Source organism: Panthera tigris, chromosome B1 (assembly GCF_018350195.1).
Source record: "Panthera tigris isolate Pti1 chromosome B1, P.tigris_Pti1_mat1.1, whole genome shotgun sequence".
NCBI lineage: Eukaryota > Metazoa > Chordata > Mammalia > Carnivora > Felidae > Panthera > Panthera tigris.
Window position 1 is genome coordinate 140,437,148 of NC_056663.1, and position 27,668 is coordinate 140,464,815.

Consider the following 27,668-nt stretch of genomic DNA (forward strand, 5'->3'; position numbering starts at 1 on the left):
TTGCCCATAGCCGTCTAGGATTTTATGATGTTAGTTTATAAATGTTGACTATAAGGGGAAATACTTTTGCAAGCAAAGTTCTAGGGAGTCTTGAGTAAAGTTAAGTAGGTGAAATTTATCTTCTGTATTTCATTTCTCTGTTTTTAGTACCCATCACTCCACAAAGGCCCCAATATCCCTGCCCTAAATGGGAGGAAGAAAAAGGACAAATCAGTTCTGGCACTCATCAGTCATGTAACCTTGGGTAAGTTATTTATCCTCTAGGGCTGGAAGTCTTCATCTGTAAAATAGGGATTACTACAGTACATTCCTCATGTAGTCATTGTGAAGATTAAATAAAATATTGAATGTGAAGCACTCAGCACATGCACATGTCCACATTAAAGGTTAGTAAAAAATTGCTTGGTTTTTATTTTACCAAGTCAAGAAAGAAATGAAAGGAAAAAAAAACCAATCTCCATATTTTATCACAATCATTTCATGCAAGAAATGGCACAGTACCGTTTAAAAAAAAAGGACATGATATCAGAATTTATAATTTTAATTTAAAAATTTACTACATGGTCCTCGTTGCTCATATTTCATCATAAATTAATGAAAACTTCATCTTGGATCATCTTTAATCTGCAGACTTGTGTCTGGAAAACACCACAGTGACCTAATTCTCTTTTTCCATCAAAATTTCCCTACCATGGTCTCATTCCCTTGAAGCCCAGTTCTCTTTTCTAACATTACAGCTCATTGGTCTACAGTGAATGCTAAAGGATAAGTGTATTCATCTTTTCAAGAGCATGATTTACATTCTGATATAGGAGGCTTTATCCCAGTAAGTAATAGTAGTGGTGAGAATTCCACACCACCTGGCGATTCTGGTGATAAAAGATTTGGGTACAGGTGCCCTCTTCAGTGTCTTGAACGCCCACCTGCTTCATACATGTATATGGTGGCTCTGTACCCAACTGTCCTTAGGCTTAAGAAACTTAGACCTGCAACAGATAGGCTGGGCCTTTGAACGGTTTCCTTAGCAGCACCTGTGAGACACACTCAAGTATCACTGCAAATGAAATAATGGTTAGAAGGTTTTCCTGATTGTGTTTCAATTTATGCCACTTCTCCTGATTAAAGCCTATCATCTTTAGTGGGTCTCTGGCCTCTCATGACCGTGCTGGAGAAATAACTTATTTCTAGTAGGTTTCTTCCAAGGATTGATGTGGAAGAGTCACACCAGGTCCCAAAGGTTGGCCTGCATTCAGCTGGCCATTCGAGGTGGTAAATAACGGGCTTCTCTGGGGGCAAGGGCAGGAGTACTAAAATAACAAGATTAGATTCCATTTCAGATGTTGCCAGGGTTAATGGACAGGACAGCATACAGCACACTATTGTGCAATAATGAAGAATATAAGGCTGGGGTCCGAAAACCTTGGTTCAGACCTGAGGTGAGACACTTACCAGCTGTGGAAAACAGTTTCTCTCTCTAAATTTTAGTTTTCTGAAAACAGAGTTAAGAATAGCACCTACATCACAGGCTTGTTAGGAGGATTAAACAAGCTAACTCATGTATAACGTTTTAGCACAGTGCCTGCCCATGGTAAGTGCTAGGTTAATATTAGCTTTGTTATTCTTATGTGCATTGTAACAGGATGTGCCCACTTTACTGCTAGCTTCATTAACCATTTATACTAAGTGTATTTGCTGTTTTAGTCAGAACATACTCTGAAATCACAAAATATGCAAACTCAGGTCCCGATCTGAACAAATGGAAGGCATGTCTTGGAGTTCCCCTCTCAAAAGGTTCCACAGAAATATCCCAGCCTTTACTGAACTTTATTTTACTTCCTCAAATCACCTCTCACTTCTCTTTTGTTGCTACTGTCAGTCCTGTCTTGCCTAGATTGTTTCTAAGAGAGAACTTTCTTTGTTGTTGTTGTTGGTTTGGCGTGTTGTGATTGATGGCACATTCTTTAACCATGAGCAAACATGACTTGGGCTGTCTAGTGGGTGGAACATCTCAATTCACATTGTTTCTAAAGAGTAACACTCAATGAGTTGTCTTGAAGTTGTCAGATTGCATAATTATAGTCAATTTTCAATTATCCACATAAATAAAAAGGCTGTCAGTACAGATAACAGAAAATTGCAGCTTCTGAAATTGTGGTTAACCATCCAGCAGAGTTGAGCCTTGCTACTATATATACCCAGTGGCAACACCAACTGGGTTAAAGGAATTTAGCTTCCCTATAATCTCCTCGAAACCCTATTCTTTGATACGAATACTTGGCATTTTCTCAATCTTATGTAAAGGGTTCAGAAATTACAGTTTCGAGTCCTTTCTTCCAATGAGATAACAGCTCCTGTATTTCTGTTAAAACAAATCCAGAGCTGGCTCTGTCATAGGTTTGGGCCTATCTCAGGCAACGTGTCAACCGCATGTCCAAGCCATGATGCATATGATTAATCTCCAATGCACTCAACCCAGAGCGTGAATAACTATACATCTGGCCTGCCTCATCTTCCTGAAGTCAGTTTCAATATATAATTAGAGGGGAAAGTGGCAGCCTGAGACAGCCTATTTCAACAGTGGAACACAGAGATTGCTAGACATTTCTTCTTTACCTAGTCTCCTCTAGTTTTACCACTGATTTTATCCCTTGGGGTCACACAGGACAAATCTATTCTTTTTTTTTTAATATTTGGAGAAAGCTATTACATCCTGCCTGACATGACCACTAAGAACTGTATGTCCTTGGCTAAATTCTTTCACCCTTCATCCCTCTGAGCTTTTTTTTTTTTTTTTTTTAATTCTTGAAAAGGAGGGAATTGGAGTAGGTAATCTATGATAGATCCTTTAATTTTAATATTATTTAATTCTATGAAAATTTCTTTTGATACTAGTATAGAATAGTTTATTAACTATATTACTATATTCTACACTATAAATGTATTTACCATATGTATTATCAAATTTAATCCTCATGATATTCCTTATAGGACAGTTATTTTTATTTATAAGTGAGGAAACAAAGGGTCAAAGAGATTAAGTAAGCCATGCCCTGAGTTTCTGGTACTAGCTCTCTGTTTAAGATAGGTTTTACGTCCACGTTTTATTTTCTTGAGAAATTAACTTTAAAATCCCTAGGCTTAGTTGTCCAAATGTAAAATGGGTTAAATAACAAAACCAAGTTGACTTTCAGTTCAGCAGAAGGTATATAGCATATTCTATGGTCGTTGCCACAAGCTGTGAGGCTTCAGGAAAACTGGCTAGGCTCATTCAGGCAGGGTAAAGATTTGGAGGTTGTTGAGAAATCAACACTAGAATTCATAAGCAAATGAGCCTCTCACCAGGGCCTTAAAAAAAATAAAGACAATATTCTTCAAAGGGGATCATTTCTCCAACATTCTATTCACTGGGGCCTTCAGTATGCCAGGCATTGAAGTAGTCACTTATAGTTAAAAGTTTCTCGTTTATTACTCATAAGAACTTTGTGGAGTACCAGTCAGCACATGTATAATTATCCTCATTTTACATAAGATGAGATTGACACTAATAGTGGATAAATTGTTTGCTCAGCCAGTAAGTGGAATATGAGGATTGTAACCAATGCCTCTGAGCTCCAAGTTCCAGAAACTTTCCACTCTGCCAGGCTTTCCCAAAGTGCGCTTTAGTCCGTACTCATTTTCCAAAATGATTTTCCAAAAAAAGGATGCCACGGTCAACTATGCTTGATGTTGCATACTGTGGTATCCTTTAGAGGTTCACAGAACTTAGTGTATTCAAGGTTCCCAGGAAATTCTGGAAAGGAAATGTGTTTAACAATTTCCTTTCAAACTTTCCCTAAACTTATTTACAAGGGAATTTCAAGTCCAATTAACACATGTTATAATCCTGAAGAATTAAATCCTATTTAACTCTTTTTGAGAAATACTCCACCATACCAGGCTATGTTAGAAAGTAATGTCTACAGAAAAAGATTGTCATTATAAACCAACATTTTCTTCATATTAATATATATACATATATATTTTTTTTTCATGAGTTAACTAGTGAAGGTCTTGAGATGAGAAGCCAGGTAGTTACAGCCATTCAACAAATTTCCCTGCTTTTTTTCTTGTTTATTTATTATTTTTGAAAGAGAAGAGAGAGCACAGTGGGGGAGGGGCAGAGAAAGAGAGGGAGACACAGAATCCTAAGCAGGCTCCAGGATCTGAGTTGTCAGCACAGAGCCTGATATGGGGCTCAAATCCATATATCAGGAGATCATGACCTGAGCTGAAGTCAGACACTTAACCGACTAAGCCACCCAGGAGCCCCCAAATTTCCCTGCTTTCACATGAGAGAATAGTATGTACTGTAGAATTGCATACCTGAGAATACCAGGTGGAAATACCAATACAGTATATATACAAGTGTATGACATATTCTTATGGTACCTATTTTATGTTCTGAAGGATTTTATATATGCATGGAAAGTACCATTTGCTCCTTCCCCAAATTTCTGCTGTTTGACACATTTTACATTTTTTATTCTAATTTGAATGAAAGAAAAATGTATTTTTTTTGAGATATTATGGAGAACTTTGTGATTGCTTGAATGCATTAATGATGGTAAAGTGTTTTAAAACTAAGATTGGAAATCATTGAACAAGATAATTGAGTTGGATTTAGCTATGAAATTAATATTAAATTCAGCTCTTTAGTCTATTGCTTATTTTTAAGATCTGCCTGCCAATAAACATTGGTTCTGTGGAGGGCTTTAAACATTTTCAAAAGTTGTTTTTTAAGTGGTAATCATGAGTCAATAAGAGTCTTAGAAATTTCTTAGTGAGGTTCATTGTTTAGGAAGTGAAATATAACTCTCAGATGACCATAGCCATGGAGTGACAAAAGCCAGGGATGTGTATTTTATTGAAAGTAACCAGAAAATGAAAGAAACACAAAATAAGTTATTGCTATAGAATTCATATAAATATCTCTTGATATTTGTCATTCATAGATGCTGTTCAAGTCACCTATTGCTATGTCACAACCAAAATTTAGTGGATTAAAATAACAAGCCTTTTATTATATCTCACAATTTTATGACACATGAAATTGGGAACAGTTTCACTAGGTGATTCTTCTGCTCAATATACTGGCAACTAAACCTGTCTAAGTGGTCCATGATGACTTTGCCCGCGTGCCTGGTGCTTTGATGGGACAGCTAGAGAGCTGGGCCTCTCTCTTTCCTCATGTAGTACCAGGACTTCTCTGTGTTCCAGGGTAGTTGAACTTTTTACTTTTCAACAGGGTGGTAAGTCTTCTTACTCAGCAGCTCAGAACTCCAAGAGCAAGTGTTACAAGAGACAGAAAATGAAAATGGTTGGGTTTTTAAGGCCTGGACCTGGAAACAGGCATGATGTCACTTCCACTGTGTTCTGTTAGTCAGAGAATATGGGAGGGTATAGAGTCCATTTCTCAGTAGGAGTATCAAAGGATTTGCGGCCACCATTAAACTACCACATGGACCTAAACTGGCAGAAGGGCTTGTGTCATGGAGGAAAATAATACAAACTCTCTTCTGAACTTTTAAACAGGTTAGCCCTTTGGTAGAAATGTCCTTTTAGTCATAAAGCCAAAGTGACACTGTAAAAATATATACAATATGACACATCTAAATCAAGTTGTGTTGTAAAAGAACCACATGTTGGTTCTGACTTTCCATTTGAACATTTCCTCTGTCCTGGTGCGCTTCTTACAAGCTCTTTCAAGTCATTCATCACTCCTTTGCTAATTTTTGTAGCTATGATAGCTAATTTTTGAAGAACATCTCCCAAATAAGTAACAAAATAAACCATCAGGTAAAACAAACCTGCCAATACTAATAACAATGATTAAGAGGATTGTGACTGTTTTCATTGCCTAGTAATGTCAGAGTTGTGCTTTTGCACTGAGCAGAGCTTTGATTTTGATTTGAGGTCTATCTTTGTTCTTATCCATGAAGATTTATAAGGTCTAAAGTACTTCAGAAGAGTTTAGGTATTAAGTATTATTTGGATGAGGCAAAAGAAGTCCTCTGGAGACCCTTTCAACTTTAGCTTTTTTCTTTGACTCTTCCCTTCTGTGTCCCTTCTCCCAAAGCAATGGCCCTTTCTTAGACTGTCGGTGGCTTCATGTGATCCCTCTCACTTAACAGATATTTAATAAAAATTATCTCTTAATGTAAAGAATAATTTTACTTCATGTGAAAATGATCTCACTTCAGGAAGATAATTATACAAACATTCCTCAGTGTATTTTTTCTTTAGAGTCAAACAGTAAGATAGAGCAGGGGTTGGCAAATGACAGCTTGAAGGTCAAATCCACCCAGTTGTGTAATTTTGTAAATAAAGTTTTATTGGAACACAACCACACTCACTTACTTACATATTGTCCATTACTGTTTTCATGCTACAAGGGCAGAGTTGAATAATTGTGCCAGGCACCATATGGCCTGCAAGACTGTCTTAAAATATTTACTATCTGGTTCTTTCAGAAAACTTGGTGCCTGTGTAATGCCTTTGGAATTTTTCTAGAAAACTAATTTGTTTTTGTTTTAAATATACTTTTGTTAATGGGTAATAAAAGATTATTTTGTGTGGGTAATAAAAGATTGAACAAATCATAGTGTTTTAGTATCATGAATAAATAACAAATACACTTTAATAAAACATTGAATTTTGTAGAGATTAAAAAATCTCTCCTCTGTACTGTGTTCTAACTTACTTCTTTTGCTGCTGATCTGCCTTTTGTAATTTACCAAGTAACTTGAAACAAAGGCAGCCTCAGAGCTAAGACACATGAATGTACAAGGAACAAATGAGTCAGACAAGGGAAGTTATGGACATAGTGGCCGAAATTATGTTAATTCAGTTCCTCTGTCTAGCTTTTGAAGACTTGGTTTTGACTCGCATCATGTCTCCATGACTTCCCATGACTCCAGGGAAATCTGTGGACCATTTAGAAGGAAATATATATACTTGCCCACCTCTTGCACTTGTTTGTGCTCTGTCTACAGATGAAAGAAAACGGGTGGTTGATAATACCCAGTGTTAGCTAGGTCATTGGCAAACTAGCCTTCTTATCACTATCTGTGAGAGTATAATTTATTTCAATGTTTCTAAAAGGCTGTTTATCTTGTATACTTTCCATTATTTCATTAGGGAAATATTAGCACTTAGAATCCATTGCTAATATTTCCCTAATGAAATAATGGAAAGTATACAAATTTATTTACAAAGACATTTACTGCAGCTGTATTTATAATAGAACATTGGCAACAATTTTTATATCAATCATAAAAGATTAAATGCAGCAGAAGAAAGAAAAACTGTGCATAATTTTGAGGTGGAAAATAAGTGACAAAATAGTGCAAACTATTTTTTTAAGTGTATACATAATCTATGCATAGAAAAGTCCAAAAGACATACACTACAAAAGTAATGGTGATGATACTTCAAAGGTAGATTTATGGATAATTTTGATTTTGGTTTTGGATTTTTTTTTCATATTTTCCATAATGGGCATGCATTCATTTTGTGATTAAAATAACAACAAATATTTATTTAAAAGATCATATTAAGGGGAGCCTGAGTGGCTCATTCAGTTAAGCATCTTTCTGTTGAGTTTCGCTCAGGCCATGATCTCACGGTTCATGAATTCAAGCCCCGTGCTGGGCTCTGTGCTGACGGTGAGGAACCTGCTTGAATTTCTCTTTCTCCTCCTCTCTCTGCCTTTACCCCATTCATGATCTGTCCCTAAAATAAAATAAAATAAGATAAAATAAAATAAAACAAAATAAAGAAAATATTAAGAATTTTTAAACATCCTCTATTTATCAACTGTTACCTCAATTGAAAAGAAAAGTGAAGAGGCTTTTATTGATTTTCATGGAATTTACTTTGTTGGCTGAATTCATATAATTAAATGAGTATTTGTAATTATGTAGGCATAGCCATGGATTTTAATTTCTCTGTGTCTCCCAAATATTGGTATATATTTTCCAGATGGAGTCTTTTCTATATTTCTTTCCTAAATGCACACATCTTTTTCATCTAAAATAGAAAATATGTTTTCAGAACTAAAATGTTAGCCACAGCCTTTCCTAATAAGAATTCATAATTTAGTATTTACATTATTTAACTTTTTGTGATGCTCAATTACATTTACTGAAAGCATGATTTTCAAAGAAAAGTATGAAGACAGAAGACCCAAGAACAGCCTTTCAAAATTTAAATATGTATTTTCTTGAGTGTTATGATTATAAAAGATGGTGCAACACTTGCTTAAATCCAGGACAGGACCAGTTTCCCTTCACCATGTGAATCAAGTCACTTTCAGTAAAGAGTTTTGTCCTGTAGGCTCCTTTGCTCTCTGGCCTTATAGCTAATGCTGTAGAACAGAGGAGGCCAAGAAATGCAACTGTTAGAGGCCAAAAACACCTGCATGATAACCAGAATCAACTTATGTCTTGAAGTCCACTGAACAGTTCTGGTATTTATATGGCTTTTGGCCAGTGGTTGCTGAGATACTTCGTACTCTATTTCCCTCTTCTGCATCACTTTGCTCTCCCTTCAACAACTACTAATCAGATCGTTTACAACCTAAGCAAATACTTTCTATCAGTCTAGCTATAGAATTGATTTCATTCTAATGAAAGACTCACAGAAGCTGTGTGAACTCAAAATGTAAACAGGGTAATTTTCTAGCAACTGTGAAAGAAAATAGAATATTTAGACAACAGGTGGTAAAACAGATTGCATTACGGAAAGTGTTAGCATTCATTAGGAGAGAGTTAATATTAGCTTTGGCCAAAAAGGTAACCAGGAACGTTGTACATAAATGCAAAGTTGTCCATGCTCGCAGTCCTGCTAGAAGTCCAAGGAAACCTTCTAATGTTTATTTATTTTTGAGACAGAGAGAGAGAGAGAGAGAGACAGAGCCCAAGTAGGGTGGGGGTGGGGGGAAGACAGAGAGAGAGGGAGACACAGAATCTGAAACAGGCTCCAGGCTCTGAGCTGTCAGTTACAGAACCCGATGTGGGGTTTGACCCCACGAACCAGGAGATCATGACCTGAGCCAAAGTCAGATGCTTAACTGACTGAGCCACCCAGGTTCCCCCCAAGGAAACCTTTTAGACTCTATAACAGAACTTGCCATAAACTCTGGGAATCTCAAATTTGGGGCTGTGCGTCTTGTTCTAACTGAAGCCCTTTTTTACATTTGCATTGAGAAAAACAAAGCAGTAACTACATCAAATGTTGGTCTGTGCGGGAAAAGGTTTGAAATGAATGTTAATAGACTAAATTTTTAAAAAAACTTCCATGTTTTTTAATACCACATTTCAAAGCTTATCACAAATGTTACAAATGACCTTATAGATTTCATGTATGTCAAGACATTTTTATTTTCATTTACATTATATGCAGTGAGAATCTCACAGGGGAAACAAAATATTATTGTAAATATGAAAGGTGAGAGAACAAGTATTTACCATTTGATTTCAATATATACAGTTGCCAGTTCAGCATTTTGCCACTTTGTATACTTTGAACAAATTGTCACTAATTATATATTTGGTTCCAATGCATGGAAACAAGCAGAAAGAAATTTCCTTGAAAAAGATCCATATCATAATTGTTTCATGCTAACATACTGTCAACACATTTGAGCTTTCCAGTTAATTGTGGTTAACTCGAGAAATAAGATCTTTTGAGTATCAAATTTATGACTTCAAATCCTCAGATTAATTGCTGAGTATAACTTCTCATACCTCATTCAGTAGCTTCTTCAATGACAATTATTTGGGGCAACTGGGTGGCTTGTGACCAAGCCAGTTAAGTGTCTGACTTTGGCTCAGGTCATGATCTCACAGTTCATGAGTTCGAACCCCAAATCAGGCTCTGTGCTGACAGCTCAGAGCCTGGAGCCTGCTTCGGATTCCGTGTCTCCCTTTCTCTCTGCCCCTCCCCAGCTTGCTCTCTCTCTCTCTCTCTCTCTCAAAAATAAATAAACATTAAAAAACATAAGGATTATTTGATGGTGATGATGCTGGAGATGGTGCCCTCCCAGGATGGAATGTCATGTATGCTGTTTGTAGGTATTACCTGATACTGATTTTTACTTAACAATATCCAGCCCCTTATTAATATGACCTTCACTTTTTGATTAAGCGCAAGCATTTTAAGACCTGTGAAAAGCGGATGATTTTGTAAATCTCAGGTTCCTTCTTTCCAAGAGTCTCTAAACTCTTGTTTCTATCTTACTTTTCATGTCTGACATGTTATCAAACTCTGATCTACTGGAAAACATCTTATACTGAAAAAAAAAATACAGGCTTTGCAGTTAGATACCTTAAGTTTCAATTCTTGCTTCTGCTATTTTTTTGTCTGAGCTATGATCTGAATGTTTGTCTCCCTGAAAAATTCATGTTGAGATCCTACCCCCAAATGATGGTATTAGGACATGGGGTCTTGGGGAGGTGATTAGGTCATGTGGGAAGAGTCCTTACTAATGGGATCAGTGCCCCTATGAAAAAGGCGCCAGAGAGATCCCTAGCTCCATTCACCATGTGACTTTACAGGTGAAAGATGGCCACCTGGGAAGCAGGCTCTCACCAGACCCTGGACCTGCCAGCTTCTTAATCTTGGACTTCAGAACTTTGAGAAATAAATGTTTGTTGTTTCTAAGCTAGCCAGTTTATGGCATTGTGTCATAGCACTCTGAACAAACTAAGACAGTCTGAGTTTAGGAAGTTTTCACAATCTTTAGAGATTTTGAGTGGCTACATGTGGAAGAGTGGTTAGTTAGGGCAATAAGAAGACTTGCTTTTGGTGATTGCTGTCCCAGGTCTTAAGCTGGGTCTGATCATAAGCATTCTTGAGATGGCATTTGTCCTTCTTAGTAAGTAAACGCCTCAAGTTTAGAAAGGTTTAAAATACTCCAAATTAAAAAAAAAAAAAGCAATAAAATCAATCCAATCCAGTCCAATGAAATAAAATAATCCAAATCAGGGCACCTGGCTGGTTTAGTCAGTAGGGGATGCAACTCTTGATCTCAGGGTTGTAAGTTTGAGTCCCATGTTGAGTGTAGAGTTTACTTAAAAAGAAAATCTTTAAAAATAATAATAGTAATCTAAATAATACTGTAAAAATTCTCATATTTAAGAAGCAATCTGTACACATTTAGCATTCTTTTTTTTTTTATAACCAGCTCCTAAATATACATGCCTGTCTGTTAACAATTTCACATCATTAATACTTCTCAGTGAAGAATTTCCTAATTAATTGAATTAGTTACTCTACTATACAGAGTCTTTTCTTTTCCTATGTAAATTAAAATATATTTTAACTGAGATTTATTGATCTGCTCATATATATATATGTATGCAACAGATACTTACTGAGCTCCTAAGGGGATCAGATATTCTAGCTGCCTTGCTAGGAATATTCGAGCAAATAAACTAGATGAGGTTGCTGCTCTTGTCCAGTTTACATGCCAGTGGAATTAGACAACAAACAGTTAAGAACATTTCAGATAGCGATACTTGTTACTCTAAAGGAAATAAAACATTGATTGGGCGGGGAGAAACAAGAGGAAGTTTAATTGACACAGGGGGGTGGGGAACAGCCTAATCTTGTTGCAGAGTCCTCTTGTCATGAAGACAGAGAGTGGTTCTGCAAGCCAATTTCTTAATTCTTAAAAAAAAAAAAAAATGTCTTTTGAGAGAGAGAGATAGTACAGGAGCAGGGAAGGGACAGAGAGAGAATCCCAAGCAGGCCCCAAGCTGTCAGCACCAACCCCTATACAGGGTTCGATCCCAGGATGGTGAGATCACGACCTGAGCTGAAATCAAGAGTTGGATGCTCAACCGACCGAGCCACCCAGGCGTCCCTGAATGCATTTTTAGTATTTCAATTTAAAGAAGACTGTAAGATATTTTATGCTTGAATGTTGACATATGCAAATAATTCAAAATATATGTTTCCTTGATTGTATACTAAATTCGGCTACATGAAATACTTTAATTTAGGTCTATATTCCTTAACTAGAAGGCTCATTTGACCTTTCTCTTTCTTAAGTTTTAATGCATTTGATGAGTTTGTAATTTTTACAGCTGTTCTTTAGTTTTTGTGGGGTTTTTTTTGATAGCTTTGAAAACCATTTTACCATTGACTTGTGTTGGCAAAAATTCAGGAAAGACAATAAATCATCAACAAAGTGTCAATTTATCTCTTTTATATTACCTTTTTTAAAAAGCCTCTAATTTCAATATCTGAAAAACTACTCACTGGAAGAGAGAAAGTTTAAGACTTTTTTTTTCTAATGATGGCAAAACATTTACACACTAGATGGCAAATTAACCTTTTTTCCCTCATCCAATTTGTACAATTCTACCATTTGGGATTCCATTCTAGAGCTAGCTCAAATGTGTATATTACTTTAGTAATAATAATAATAATAATGATAATAATAACAACAATAAAAATAGTAACTTGCTATACTGGGTAAGTTAAGATTAATCTTGATTCCCTTCCAACCCTTGAGAACAGGAAGAAGTTCTCACACGAGTTCTCCCTCTCTCTCCTGGAAGGTCTATGAGCTGAATAGTAGCACTAGTTTGTACATTTCATCTCAGTGATATTTGAATGTAGAGCTCTAGAACAAATATTGGAAAGAAGGAAGGCCAAGATTCAAGAAGGTTGAAGAAATTATGAGGAGTTAATTATCTAATTTAAGTGAGTTTAAGGCATTTAATCTTTTTAAGTTATATCCAGATGAATGTTAAGATGCTCTTGGCTACAATAACAGAAATCCTCACAGAAATGACTTAAATGATAACAACATTTATTTTCTCATATAACAAAGAGCCCAGAGGCAGGACACGATCAAAATTTGGCTAATTTAATGGCTCAGTGATGTCATGAAGGATTCAGGTTCTTTGCATCCCTCTGCTTTGCTGTCCTCAGGAATGGTTTTAACCCTTTATTTTTCTCTTTGCTCAAAGATGGCTGTCAGTGGGCATCAGTCTCTAAACTTTAATCATGATCAGGAGGTGGGGATGGGAATCTGGTTTCTTAAAATCACATAGCTGTATGGGAAATATGCTATTTATGGAGTAAATAGAAATAGGTGTTTGGTAGACAACATTATGATTATTTTGAACTACTAAAAGAGTTTGCAAATGAGATCAAGGTCAAATGTGATCAAGGTCCTTACCTTACCATCTCTGGTGGTTTTTAAATCCTGGCCTACACCTGCTAATCCTGATTCACTTCATCTGGGATGGGGCCTGGGCTTAGATGGGTTTTAAAAGCTCCCCAGGTGATTCAGAGGCACCTGTGTGGCTCAGTCAGTTAAGCATCCGACTCTTGATTTCTGATCAGGTCATGATCTCACAGTTCATGAGATCGAGCCCTGAGTGGGGCTCCACGCTGACAGTGCAAAGCCTGCTTGGAATTCTCTCTCCCTGTCTCTCTGCCACTCCCCGCTTACATGCTCTCTCTCTTAAAATAAATAAATAAATAAATAAATAAATATTAAAAAAATAAAATCTCCCCAGGTGATTCTAATATACAACTGGCTTGTGAACCATTACTGTAAAGAGACTATTTTAAGCAGGATGATGACAGAGTCAGATTTGGAAGAATTGCCTAAGGAGAAATTGTGTAGAATGGGAGGGAAACTTGAGGAGTGGTATGAGAGTTGGAAGTCAAGAGTGTCTGGAACCCAAGAAAGAGGGAATGGCCATCAGTGTCAAATTCATTACAGAGGTCAGGACTGGACCTAAAAAGAGACTATTGGATTTTTCTTATTAGCATCATTTACAAGAGTAACTTTAAATAACTCGGAGAAGAGAAATTGAAATTCACTTGGGTTGAGTGGTTAATAGAAGGGCAAAAAGGGAGGGCATTTGGTTGTGAAGGGATGATCACTATAGAAAATATGGGGACTTTTATAATTTAGCATGGAATTTACTTGAGGTATTTATATGTTGAGAGCAATGAATCTATTTTACCATTAGCATGGATGAAAGTGATTTCTATGTTTTCTATTGCAATAAGCCCAATATGAGTGGATCCCCTGACATGAAGACCAATGTGACATATACTGTGAGAAAACACCACCACTCTTTCCACTGTGGTAAGAGTATGCCATCCTTATAACAAGTAGGTTTTCTATTCAGCACTGGTCAGATCACATCCAGAGAACTGTATTTCACTTTGGGCATCATTCTTCAACACCTTTTAGGAGGTTTATCAACAAATTGGGGGCCATTCCAAGGAAAGTAAGTAATCAAAATATTAGAGGAAATCAAAACCATGTCATACGACATATAGTTAAAAAAAAACTGGGAATATTTTGCCTGGGGGAATAAAAAGATTTGAGAGGACATAATATTTTATATTTTTGAAGGCCATGAGATGGAAAATGAAGGAGGTTCCCATTAATGCTTGGAAGACAATATTTTGGCTATAACCAAAGCAAAATTATACTGGGGGGGGGCTAGAAAAATAGAGATAGCTTTTTTCCCGTCAGAATAGGTATGACTTAATGGAATAGAGAGGCAGTGGCCTTCTTGAGAGCAGGAAAATTGGGTGCTTTAAATAAGGGAGAAAATACATATGGAACAAGAGAATGAATCCAATGGCCAAGCAAGTAGAAATGGGTTAAGGCAAAGCACTTATATGCTTGGATGGCAATATGGTTCCTCTAAGCAATTAAAGTATAAAGAATGATATAAATCAGAAGAGACAGGAATCCTAATACTAGGTAAAACCTGTGAGGATTTGGTTTTATGATCTTACATCTCTATATCTAGAGGTATGTATCTTTATATATCTCTATATATAATACATGCTCATTATTACAAAAAATTCAAACAATATACAAGCATACAAAATAAAAAGAGAATATTTTTTTCATACCCGCAGGCTTCCAATGAATGCTATTTATTACTCACCCATGTTCAGAACCAAGGAGGTAGAGAGTTGGTCAGATAGACACCAAAATGTCAGCTTTGTTACTGTTACAGCTATTACAGAATGTGGCCTGTGTGGGAGACAGCAGTGAGCCTTGCTAATACCAAATCCCTGGATAGCACTCAAATGCCCCAGTCATCAGGAATACTATACAACCTAAGAATGTCCACCTCCATAAAACTTACAGCATGGAATGGAGGAGCAGAGGAGTGGGTTCTGTTGAGGTCTGATTCCCAGCAGAGGGAAAGACATGCTGTGACTAATTTACACCTGTTCACTTCTTTTGCAAACCTAACCCTCTACCGTCTACAGGAGTGATATTTCTCTAATGCCTGCTCCTTACCTGGAAATAAGAGTTGGAGAGAATAAGCTTGTTCCATCATATTACCCAGACACCTCCAAGGAGAGGAATAGGAATAAGGGCCAAGGTCACAAGTGTGAGGGAAACTCTTCCTCCAGTGAAACAAAAAATGTGGGAATGACTTGTTTCCACCATCCTCACCACAGGAAACCACTACTAACAGTGTGAAATTGTTTGGAATTTATCCTTCTAGACTGCTTTTTTTTTTTTTTGCAGATGGATACAACCTTTACAGTTTTTTGTACAAAAAATCAGAACATTATGTAAACTATTTTATTATCTCTTAATTTTGCTTAACAATATATTGTAGACATTTTTCAAATAGATGTATATAGATGCAATGTATTATTTAAAAAAAATTTTTTTAATGTTTATTTATTTTTGAGAGAGACAGAGACAGAGCATGGGTGGGGAGGGGCAGAGAGAGGGGAGACACAAAATCCAAAGCAGGCTCCAGGCTCTGAGTTGTCAGCACAGAGACTGATGCAGGGCTCAAGCTCACAAACCGTGAGATCATGACCTGAGCCGAACTCAGTCGCTTAACCGAGTGAGCCAACCAGGTGCCCCTCAATGTATTATTTTTTAATGTCTATTTATTTATTATGAGAGAAAGCATGTACATGGACAGGGAAGGAAGGGGCAGAGAGAGAAACATAGAGAGGGAGAATCCCAAGAGGGAGAATACCAATCCCACTGGTAGTGCAGAGCCTGATTCAGGGCTCGATCTCACCAACCATAGGATCATGACCTGAGCTGAAATCAAGAACTGGACACTTACCCGATTTAGCCACCCAGGCGCCCCTCCAACATATTATTTTTAATAGTACTTAGAATTTTGGTGAATTAACAGTTCTTCTATTGATTGACATTTAAATTCTTCCTATTTTTTTATTACTATTAAAAATAATGACTTGTAAAAGATCTTTGTGTATTCAAGGACATGGACTCTCATTAGTGCTGTTTCAGGTGTAATGAGCCGCTTGGGGCTGAATATATTTAAGCACAGACAGATGGTGACTTGGCAGGTATCATTTAAGAAACGGCGGGGGCTGCAAATGAGCAGTTAGAGCGGAAGACAGTTGTGAGCTGCCCCATGGAACTCTGGCGAGTGAAGGAATTGTGTAGTATCAGTTGTAAAAGTTATTCCAGCCTTAGCAAGTTAGTTCTGCCTCACACGCATCTGCTCAAGTTGCTGGAAAGTGTACCTTTTGTTCCTGAACAGACCTTCTCCCCACAAGATCTGTATTATCTTTGCTCACTAACTCAGCAAGAGATTTCCTGACCAAAGTTTCCAAGAAACCCAGGGAAGAAATTATATCAGTGTGTGACCTTTGAGCCCAATATCTCAGCTGTTTACCATTTTCTAATGAATTTTCACAGTGCCTCTGCAAACCAGGTCATCAAGATAAGGGAAGAGGCAGCCAAGATTTTAATGGCAATAGCCAACATTACCTTTTGTTTTCAAGTGGGGGGAAAGTGTGACTATTTATAATCACTTCCGAGTGAATGTTTCCTCTACTTTTTTTTTTTCGTGAGCCCAAATGTGGAGCCTTTAAGAATATTAACTTGTCAGCATTGTCCAGAAATTTTTTTATAGGTAGGTAGTATGAAATTAAAGGCTGCTGCTGACTCTGAAGTTATATGACTGACATTTGCTGTTTTTGAAAAGAAACTCTAGAATAGTTTCTTTAAAACTATATTTGGAAATAATTTCATTACAGAAAAGTTCCATGAATAGTACAAGGAACACCCATATGCTCTTTACCCAGAACCTCTCCCTCTCCTCTCTTTTCCCTTTCTCCCTCTGTCTCCCTATTTCTCTCTCAGATATATGGATATATATGCGTGTGTGTGTGTGTGTGTGTATACACATACACACATATATCCACGTATACATACATGCATTTACATATTTCTTCTGAACTTTCAAGAATCAGTTATATATGCCTAAAGATAAAAATATTCTGTTACACAGCCACAATACAGACTTCAGTTTTAACACTGTGTCCTTACTTAATTTAATAAGAAACCAATATAAATCAATGTTTCCAGTTCTCACCTTTGACTCAAGTTCTAGAACAATATTTTCAGGTCTTAGTAGATATTTCTAGTTTGTTTTTCTACAAGCACTCCAACTATTTTTACACATGCCCCATGCTCCAAACTTTGTAAATCCCTGTCTTTGTTTGAATTTCCTTTGAAAAAAGAGCCTGAGATAAGGGCTTAAGCACCAGTAGTTTTGAAGGAGATGATTCCATGGGGCCAGAGTTAAAGCATAGGAGAGAATGAGACAGGGAAGAAGGGAAAGCTGACCATGTAACGGTGCATTATCAAGGTCACCCTTGAGGATAGGTCCTACGTCACCTCCTGAGAAGCATACAGAATGGCTCTCAGAATTGTCCACATAAATGATAGCATGCAGGAGTATTTAACTGGGTTGTGATACCCCATTGGTTAAGAGTTACCTTTGGGAGGCTCTGTTTTCCTCATCTGAAGGCTGAATTTCAGTTTATGAAATACCCTTTTGGATTTGATGTTAGTAATACTAAGTTGACACAAGAATTTTTGAATTTTCTGGACAGATAGATGCTTTTGCTACAAAGTCAAATCAGTCCTTCTAAAAAAAGGAAAAACCAGTTTTGTCAATGTGGATGTCAATATCAAAGGGAAATGATTTTTTTTTTGGGTACTTGCATCAATGATAAGAAAACTTTTAAGTATTCTTGGAACAATTTGGATAGGTGAATATACTTTTCCAACTGTAAATTTACAAAATCTAATTCACAAAATATTTCTGATAAAAATTTAAGATCTAAATTGAAATATGCTGTGAATGTAAAACACACACTCGATTTTGACGACCTTATATAAAAAAAGAATTTATAACATCTTGTTAATAATTTTACTATTGATAATATGCTAAAATTATACTTTGACATATTGAATTAAATGAAATATACTATTAACTTTATTTCATCTGTTTCTTTTAACTATTTTTAATTTAGCTACTAGAACATTTAAAATCACACATCTGACTACATTGTATTTCAATTGGACAGTGCTACCCTAGAAAATTCCCTGTGAAACTTAGGTATCAATAAAGTAATTGAGTAAGGTAGCAGGATATAAAATTAACGTGCAATATTCAAATCTCTGAAATCTCAAATCTCTTAACGCCCCTTTTCAGAGGCATCAAAAAAAGGTAAAATATCTAGGAAGTTTACAAGAAATGTTGAATACATATACAAAGAAAGTTATAAAACATTCCTGAAAGACACACAAAGAAACTGAAATGAATTGAAATACGTCCCTTATTCTAGTCTCAAAATCATTAAGATAATCAGTTCTGTACCTAATTTGGAATTTTAACATGATCCCTATAAAAACACCAACACTTTTTTTTTTTTCTGGAGCTAGACTAGTTGATAGGAAATAAAGTTCATATGGAAAAATAAACATCCGAGAATATCTAGGAAAACACGGCAAAGTAAAAGCTACTCTGGGAGAGAATAGCCATGCCAGCTATTAAAATACTCTGCAAGACCTCTATAATTAGAACCATATGATGCCAGCACACACATAATCAAACAGACCAATGAAATAGAATTAAAAGCCCAGAAATAGACCCAAATGTGTATGGAAATCTCATATATGATAATGATGGGATCTCAAATCCCTGGGGCAAAGATGGACTTTTTAATAAATGCTATTGAGACAACCGGGCAGCCGTTTGGGAAAAGATGAAATTAGATTCATTCCTCACACCTCACATAAAAATAAACTCCAAATGATTCAGAGATAAAATGTAAAAAATTAAACTATACAAGCACTGGAAGAAATACAGAATACTGGTGAATACAACTTTAATGTCAGTGTAGAAAAAACTTCTAAGGATGACTCAAAATTCAGATGTAAAAATAAGTCTCACATTAAAAAACCTTCTTGCATGAGTGCACAGGCAGAAACATACCATAAGCAAAGTCAAGAGTCAAATGACAAAATTATAAGAAAAGTTTTTGCAGCGTATATCAGAGATAAAGGGCTAACACTTCTAATATAGAAAGAATTTCTAAATATTGGAAAAAAAATTAAAAATCCTATTGCAAATAGGGAAGAGACATGAAAAACAACTCACACACACACACACACACACACACACACAAAAGATACAAAAATCAATATGTGATCCTGGAGCACATTCTGTAAAAAAGGAGGGAAAAAATTATGTAAAGGACATTATTGGGGCAATTGACAAAACTGGAATGTTGGATAAATGTATTCGTTTTATATTTCCCGAATTTGATTACTATAGTGTGGTTATGTAAAAAAATATCTTTGTTCTTAAGAAATACACTCTTAAGTATTAAGGGGTAAAGGAGTGTGATACAAATGGCTCAGGAACGTGTGTGTGTATGTGTGTGTGTATCTAATTCTCATTAAAGCTCGGGACACCTACTGGTTTAGAGCAGGGGTTGGGAAACTGTCTCTGTAAAGGCCTGGCAGTGAGTATTTTCTTTGTGGACCGGATGGTCTTGGTGGCAACTACTTAACTGTTGTTGGAGCACAAAAGCAGCCGTAAAAAAATACATAAATGAATGCCTGTGCTCTAATAAACTTTATTGTAAAAAGTGGTGGCTGATAACTTGAACATTTTGCAATGTAATGTACATAAATGTTGAATCAACTACACCTAAAAACTAAAATAACATTGCATGTCAACTATACTTCAATTCAAAAGAAAAGAAAAACAGGTGGCAGGATTCCCACCGCCCCACTGCCGCCCATCAAGGTTATATTAATTTTGGTAAGAATAGATACTGGGGAAACAGAGGTTTGGCTACAAAGTACTTTGTGCAGGACCCGGTATTTAATTTCTAAGTAGTAGATAGTGGGGTTTTTTTTTCAGTCATAAATAGACTTTTTTTTTTTTAATTTTGTTTTTTTAACGTTTATTTATTTTTGAGACAGAGAGAGACACAGCATGAACGGGGGAGGGGCAGAGAGAGAGGGAGACACAGAATCGGAAGCAAGCTCCAGGCTCTGAGCCATCAGCCCAGAGCCCGACGCAGGGCTCGAACTCGCGGACCGCGAGATCGTGACCTGAGCTGAAGTCGGACGCTTAACCGACTGAGCCACCCAGGCGCCCATAAAAAGACTTTTAAAACACTTTTACTTTAAAACTAAACTTACAGAGGGAAGCAAAACAACTCCTCTAACAATACATCAGGCCCACGGAGGAGCCGGGCAAAGCGCTGGGGTACAAGCCGCAGTCAACTGAGTGTTCTCAACGCTGAACTCCATGAACCTGCTTGGCAGGAGGTTCAGCACGTGCAGCCTCCTGCTCAGGCGGAAGTGGTGCATCTGGGTCGCTGTCTACTGCTCCTTCATCAGTTTGGCCAACTTCTGGAGCTTTGAGGACCCTAAGTGGATGACAAGTATCCACGTGCTGTCCATCTCTGCCATGGTGATGTCGTATCTGCAGAACCCTCAATGCATGAATGCCCCCTGGTGATGTCAGCCTAGGACCACTCTATCCATTCCCTAGGCCTAGCCCCTTGCGGTGCAGCCTCCTGCCCTCAGCTGCGGTTCTGGGCTTCCCTGAGTGACAGAGTCACAGTGTCCTCACCTAGGTGGAGGGAGCCTGATGCTTTCTTTTCCGGGGATTCTGCTTCTGCTGGGCAGAAGGAAATACCCTAGGCCTATCCCTCCCCTCTGCCTTCTTCACCCTGCCTGCTCCAGGCAGATATGCTATCCTTGTCTCTAGGTGTAGCCACTCATCTTTCAAAAAATATTTTTTAATTTTTTTTTTATTATTTTAAAGAGAGAGAGAGAGAGAGAGAGAGAGAGAGAAAGAGAGAGGGAGGAAGGGGTAGAGAGAGAGGGAGACAGAGGACCGGAAGCAGGCCCTGTGCTGACAGCAGGGAGTGCAACACAGGGCTTGAACTCACAAACCTTGAGATCATGACTTGAGCTGAAGTCCGATGCTCAACCCACTGAGCCACGCAGGCGCCCCTTCACTCATTTATTTATTCAAACTAGTTAATGATGAAGTTTTGCATTCTGGCAAAAACACACACACACAAAACCAAAAAACTAAACTTACAGAAAACGTGAAAGAATAGTATAGATAATACCCATATATACACTTTACCCAGATTCTGTAACTTTAAAATATTTTGCCTCATTTGCTTTATTCTCCATTCCCCCCTCCCTCCCTCTCTCTCTCTCTCTCAGAATAAAAAGTATATTTATAGTCTTTAAAGAGGCAGTTGGATGTGTCCATATGAGCACACACTAGCCAATGGAAAGTGAGCTAAAGTGAGATGTACAATTTCAGAGATGCTGTTGAAGAGAGAACACATGATCACCTGTTCCCTTTCAGCCCCCTTGCAGCCTGGAATGTGTGCCATTCTGGACCAGGTGGATGGAAGTAATTCCAGCTGGATAGAAGAACAAAAACGGAGAAAGAGCTGGGGTCCCTGACTTGAATGCTCATGCACAGATTGTCGGTTGAAAAAGAAAAAAAATGCTGTCTATGTAATCCCCTATTATTCAGTTCCTATTAGACCGTTAAAGCTACACGGTAAGTGATGCTTGAGCATCATAAGCATTATCAATATTCTGTGGTAGTAAAGAGTATGCATTCTGGCCCTACACTACTGAGCAGTGTAAACCCTGGTTCAGCCACTCAACTGCTGTGTGACTTTGGGGAAGTTATTCAACATCCCTCACCCCTCTCAGGGTTGACATGAGTACCTAACTCATAAAGTCATTTTGATGATGAACAGACTTAAAGTGCTCAGAGCAGGGCTGGTGTGCAGTGAGCGTAAGTGTTAACTATTCTCACTCCTCACAAATACTTGAGACGTGGGTATTATCTTGAACATTTTATAGATGAAGAACTGGAGATTCAGAAAAGCTAACTAATTTGCCCAAGGTTACATAATTAGTAAAGAGTGGAGCTAGGATTTAGACTCATCTTACTCCCACGCCTGTGCTTTCCACTTCTATAGCTTTTCATTCTATATTTTTAATGTTTTAACACATTAGAGTGGTCATCTTAAGGAAAACCAACATTTTGCCAGCCTTTCCGATATTTGTCTTCTGATTTAGTGTTGCTTTTATTTGGATTATGATGGAGGTAGGGATGGGCCCTAAAGTTCGTAGAAGCTCCATATGACCTGGGTCTTCCTTAGCAGATGCTTACCCAGCCCTGTATGAGTTAAAGATTTCAATAATATTACAAACTGGTAGGTTTTTTTTTTTTTTTTGTAAGACTTCTAATGTAAACTTGTATAATATTTTGACCTATGCACGAATGCACACTAAGACTTGATAAGCTCCCACGCATCTTAAAATATAGTTAACTGTAGCTCCAATTGTAACTGAAGTGTTGAGGGCTCTTAAACATCTCTGGGGTACTTTCAGAGGTACCTGGAAACTGAAATCCTTCTTTTGGAACTTTAGAATGGGACAGGATCAGGTGTTAGTATTATGTTTGCAATTTTCCTTTTCTTTTTTTCCTTTTTAAATCTGTTTTGATCACAAATTAAAGGCTGTACATAATATTGTTTTTGCCCAATAGTGACTGTGTCCTCAGACTGTTAGGGGTCATCTGTTGGGAGCGTATACCTTCTGGAGGCTTTTGTCCTGCATCAATCTGTCACATATAGCACGTACAAATACATACACCCTTAAAAATTTTTATAGTTAACATTTTCTTTCAATATTTATTTTATTTTAGTAACATTTTTGACATTGGAACTTAAGAAAAGCCTAATGGGCTACAGTGTTACTTTCAAAATGATTTTTAGTTTTTTGAAAAATGTTTAATTTTTTAAAATAAATAATGCAGTCATGAGATTCAAAAAGCAGAATGCATAAAACAGTATATAATCTAACATTCTCCCTCCCATCCTTGTCTCTCAATGCCCAATTTCGTTCACATCTTTTCTTGGTTGAACATAAATCCTTCCAAATTCATTTATATGATATACAAGCAAATTCTTGTACAGACTCTGATTTCTCTCCCTTTTTTATACATAAGGTAGCATATCATAGACCCTGTTTTGCACCTTGTTTTTTTTCAGTTAATGTATCATTCCATATTAGTACATGGAAGTTCAGTATAGAATAGCGGTTAAGCACATACACATTTGAACTGCTACGTAAATGTCAAAAATAAAATAGGGTTGGTTCTGACATCACCCTCCAAAGTCTCTGGAGAGTGAACTAGTTATAACTTAAATTATTTTGGCTAAAGCAGCAATTCTGATCCAATCTAGGTTCTCTTTTGTGCATTCTTAATGGCCAGAAGTTGGAGCCAGATGTGATAAGAAAATAAAGGAAGGCAGCTCAGCTGTGCAGAAATCCAGACCTGGCTCTGAAAACTTTAAAGAGGACCTTCAGTGATTGTATCCCATGAAGTAATTTAATTATTATACAGGTATCAGGGAGCAGGCATACAGAAAGCAGTTCAAGTGATGTCAATAAAGTGGATCAGAATTTGCCACCCAAAATATGCCACTTTGGCATAAGGATTATTTTGAACTGAAGGCAATTAATAAACAGGAGACACAGGAGAATATCTCTTCCCTCCCCCTTTCTCACTGAGGCATTAATTTCCCTTTGTAAAGGTAACATAAAATTCCTTTTATGAAAGTGTGTCCCCTTCCCTCTCCAGCATGGGGAGAACAATCCTTATCACAGGCGACAAAGTCTGAGATGAATCTGCATAAACAAACCCTACTAAAATAATCCTTATCTTAAAAAGCTTGCAGGCCTAAGCACTTCTTTGGGTTGTGTGTGTGTGTTTAACCTATGAGTGCATACAAAAGAACCCCTTCTCCTGTTAATCTATCTTTTATCAATTTAACTTGCAGCCCTCATTCACTTACCATAAGAGGACGTAGGAAAAGTTTTTCCTCCCCTACAACAATGATCATAAAGAGTTCCCACAGAAGAGGGGCACCTGGGTGGCTCAGTCGATTAAGTGTCTGGCTTCAGCTCAGGTCAGGATCCGTGGGTTCGAGCCCCATGTCCGACAGAGCCTGGAGACTGCTTCAGATTCTGTGTCTCCCTTTCTCTCTGCCCTTCCCTGCTTGTGTTCTGTGTCTCTCTCTCTCTCAAAAATAAATACACATTAAAAAATTTAAAAAAAAGAGTTCCCACAGAAGAAAAAAAAAGATGTAAAGATGCCAAATTGTTCTCTCTCTCATTAATTAGGAAACCAGTAAGATGTGAACACCAATTCAAAGGAAACTTCAGTGAACAGATATCTATCTATCTATCTATATATATATACAGGCAATCAGGAGTACTGAAATGAATTTGCTAGCAGAGGCAAAATTGGCCTCTTCCCTATGATGGAACCCGTTGCACATTCACCTCGACAAAGTTTATTTGCATTTCTATAAACAGGAATTTTGACATCACCATCAATTGTCTACAACTTACGGAGCTGTAAAATCGCTCAGACAATGAAAGGCACAGAACCTATAGAATGAGATTAAAAGGCTTGCTAGACAACACCTCATATTCCATTAAGAAGACACCTGGAAATCTAATTTTTTAAATTTGTCCATTTCAGAGCCTTTCACAAATTTTCCTCAAAGAATGTTATTGATCACACACACACACACACACACACACACACAGTCACAATAAAAAAAAATAGATTTTGTGAATGGGCACTTAACAGGCATTTCGTAAGTGCTAATAGAGTAGAGCGAGGTTTACTCTCTGGAAAGAATTATGTAGATTCTAACAGCTTCTACTTCCCAGTTTTTAGTACCCAGCATATTACTCTGTTCAGTTGAATACATTGCTAAAGTGAGGTATAACTGAATATGACCTGCAGTCAGCCCCTGGAACAGGGCACAGGCTCTTGTCCTCCTTCCGTCTTGCATTGCTCAGGGGACCCAGCAGACAACTGCAGCTCGCTGGGGAACTGTATTGCAAGGGTCATTGTACCTTCCCCACACCATCTCCTTGGTAATTCTTTCCCCCTCCTCCCTACCTTGTTTTCTTCAACAAGCAAATTGGCGATAACTATTTCTAAGGCTGTAGGTCTCCTCTCGGGAGAGCTGCAAATAGCAGAGGGAAGCTCCCAGCAGGTACAGCTACCAGTATACAAGTATTAGGCCACCCCCACTAAAAACAAAACAAAACAAAAAATCAAAGGCAGAGAAAGGGGTGATTTGCACCCCAAGGGCTTAGCTGCTGTCAGTTAAGAGGGTGTTAGCTGGCTAGGTCGTATGTGAGGCTGGCAGATGTGAGGCTCGCAGAGGATGATCAGTTCCGAAAAAGAAAAAAGTAAAACAGGGAAAAATGGGTTTAGTTTTTCAAGAAGTTAAAGTCTTCTTCTGCGTTCACTTATTCATCCGTTCATTTATTCAGCAATATGTACACGTGTATTAATAGGGTCCGTGGCACTCAGTGGGAACATACAGACTCTACACTTTAATGGACTCCATCATTCCAATCTCTTAATGGTTGATGTTGTTACTTGGTTCATAGTTACTCATGTCTTGTAGCTTTGAACATTTGTTTTGTCTATCTCCTTTAATAAGATTTAAACTCCTTGAAAGCAGCGGAGTGTCTCATTAAACTTAATTTTCCACAGTCCTTAACCTCATTCTTGGCTTTTAATGGACTCTCAATAAGTATTCGTTGCTTTGGTCGATTTTTATTTTTATTTTTATTTTTTTTTTAAGAAAGGCAGACTGCCACGTGCAGCGCCTCATTTGGATGTGTCTGGAGTCTTGGAAGCTTGACTACCCTACGTTCTCCTACCAATGGACCTTGAGAGCTTGTTTGGAGGTTCTAGCAGGGAGCGCAGCTACTCGTATACCCTTGACCGAAGAATGGTCCTCCTCTATCGGGGAAGGTCGTCCTCTCCGACCGAGCGCGCAGCTTCGGGAGGGACGCACATGAAGCGGTGAGGGAGGAAGGGGACACCCGCCTAGCCAGCCAGATCAGCTGAATCAACCCTGGCGATTAATGGGGTGACAGATGTCGCAGCCAGATCGCCCTCACATCCGGTCGATTTTTATTTTAACCTCAAAACTATTTCTGGAGATTGTAGGTGAGAAAACGAACCAACTCTTTCACATTAACACCTGACGTTAAACATACGCAAAATCAAGCCCTTCAAACTCCCTGGGCCTGCTCTGCCAGGGCCCAGGAAGGGAGGGAGGCCTGGGGGTCAGCGAGAGCCCACTGGGCACGCCTTTACACTCTCCGAGGGGGGTGGGCCAGCGTGGGCTTGCCAGGTGGGGAGAAGGAGGTGGAGAAAAAGGCCCAAATGCACAAGTCCACGGCTTCCCTCTCTGAAGTTTGCTTTCTCCTTTTCTCACTTTCACAATGACAAGAGATCACGGTCTCCTGCCCACTGTCGGGGGTTGGGGATAGATGTTGCACACTGCACCCTCGATTGCCAAGCTTCTTCTCTCGTCCAGGCTTTCCACAGCAAAGCTTATTCTTTCATGTTTGCAGAGCAGCTCTAGGTTTTAATTCTTAAGTGAGGTTTCCACTGGCAGCTAACAACGTCGTTAGTTCATTTTGAAAAGGAGTTTCACTTCATTAAAACACAGTGAAAGGCACATCACATTTAATAGAAAACTAAAAATGTCCATGTTCAATGAGTTGCTGCCCCAGAATGAGAATGAGGACGGGCTGCAAAGAGCCTGGGTTGCAAAGAGAGAGTGTGTTCCCGCTTCGAGAGATGCCCAGTTCTTCCTACATGCCCTGGGGCCTTCGACCCAAAGTGGGTCAGCGGAACACCAGCCTCCGTGTTCCATAGACGTTCAGAACGTCTGCCTCACTCCAGATTTATCGAGTAAAAATCTGCATTTTAACAAGAGCCCCAGGGGATTTGTCTTCCAATTAAAGTTTTGAGAAGCATGGATAATATCGGGATGCATGTGAATTGTAAAAGACTTCAAAGAAGGGCTTGCATCCCGCCCTGGAGGAAGGACGTCTTCCCCTTTCTCCCATTTCAGCCCTGTACCCAATCATTCTTGTGGAATACAGAGGATCACTTTAGGCTGAATCAACAACTATACAGATCAAAGTTCGTATGTTTAGAAGCCTCTCAGTCAAGCAGGAAAGATTACATTGTGGCTTTTCATCCTCACCAGAAGTAGGTGTTCCTTGTTTGCGTTTTACAGGTAAGGATATGGGGGCTCGGAGAAGTTAAGTGATTTGTCCACAATCATCCCGCCAGTAAGTGGCATTGCAGAGATTGAAGCTCCGTCTACCTAACACCAGAGCTCGTGAGTTTTCGATGGTTTTGTGGGTGCTATTGTTAGCG

The 27,668-nt window shown here is 38.1% G+C and overlaps 1 pseudogene; it reads left to right on the plus strand.

The window, feature by feature from the left end:
- The window catches only part of LOC102951908, a 31,417-nt pseudogene extending 10,550 nt beyond the window's left edge, over positions 1–20,867 (plus strand).
- Positions 20,868–27,668: the final 6,801 nt, after the last annotated feature.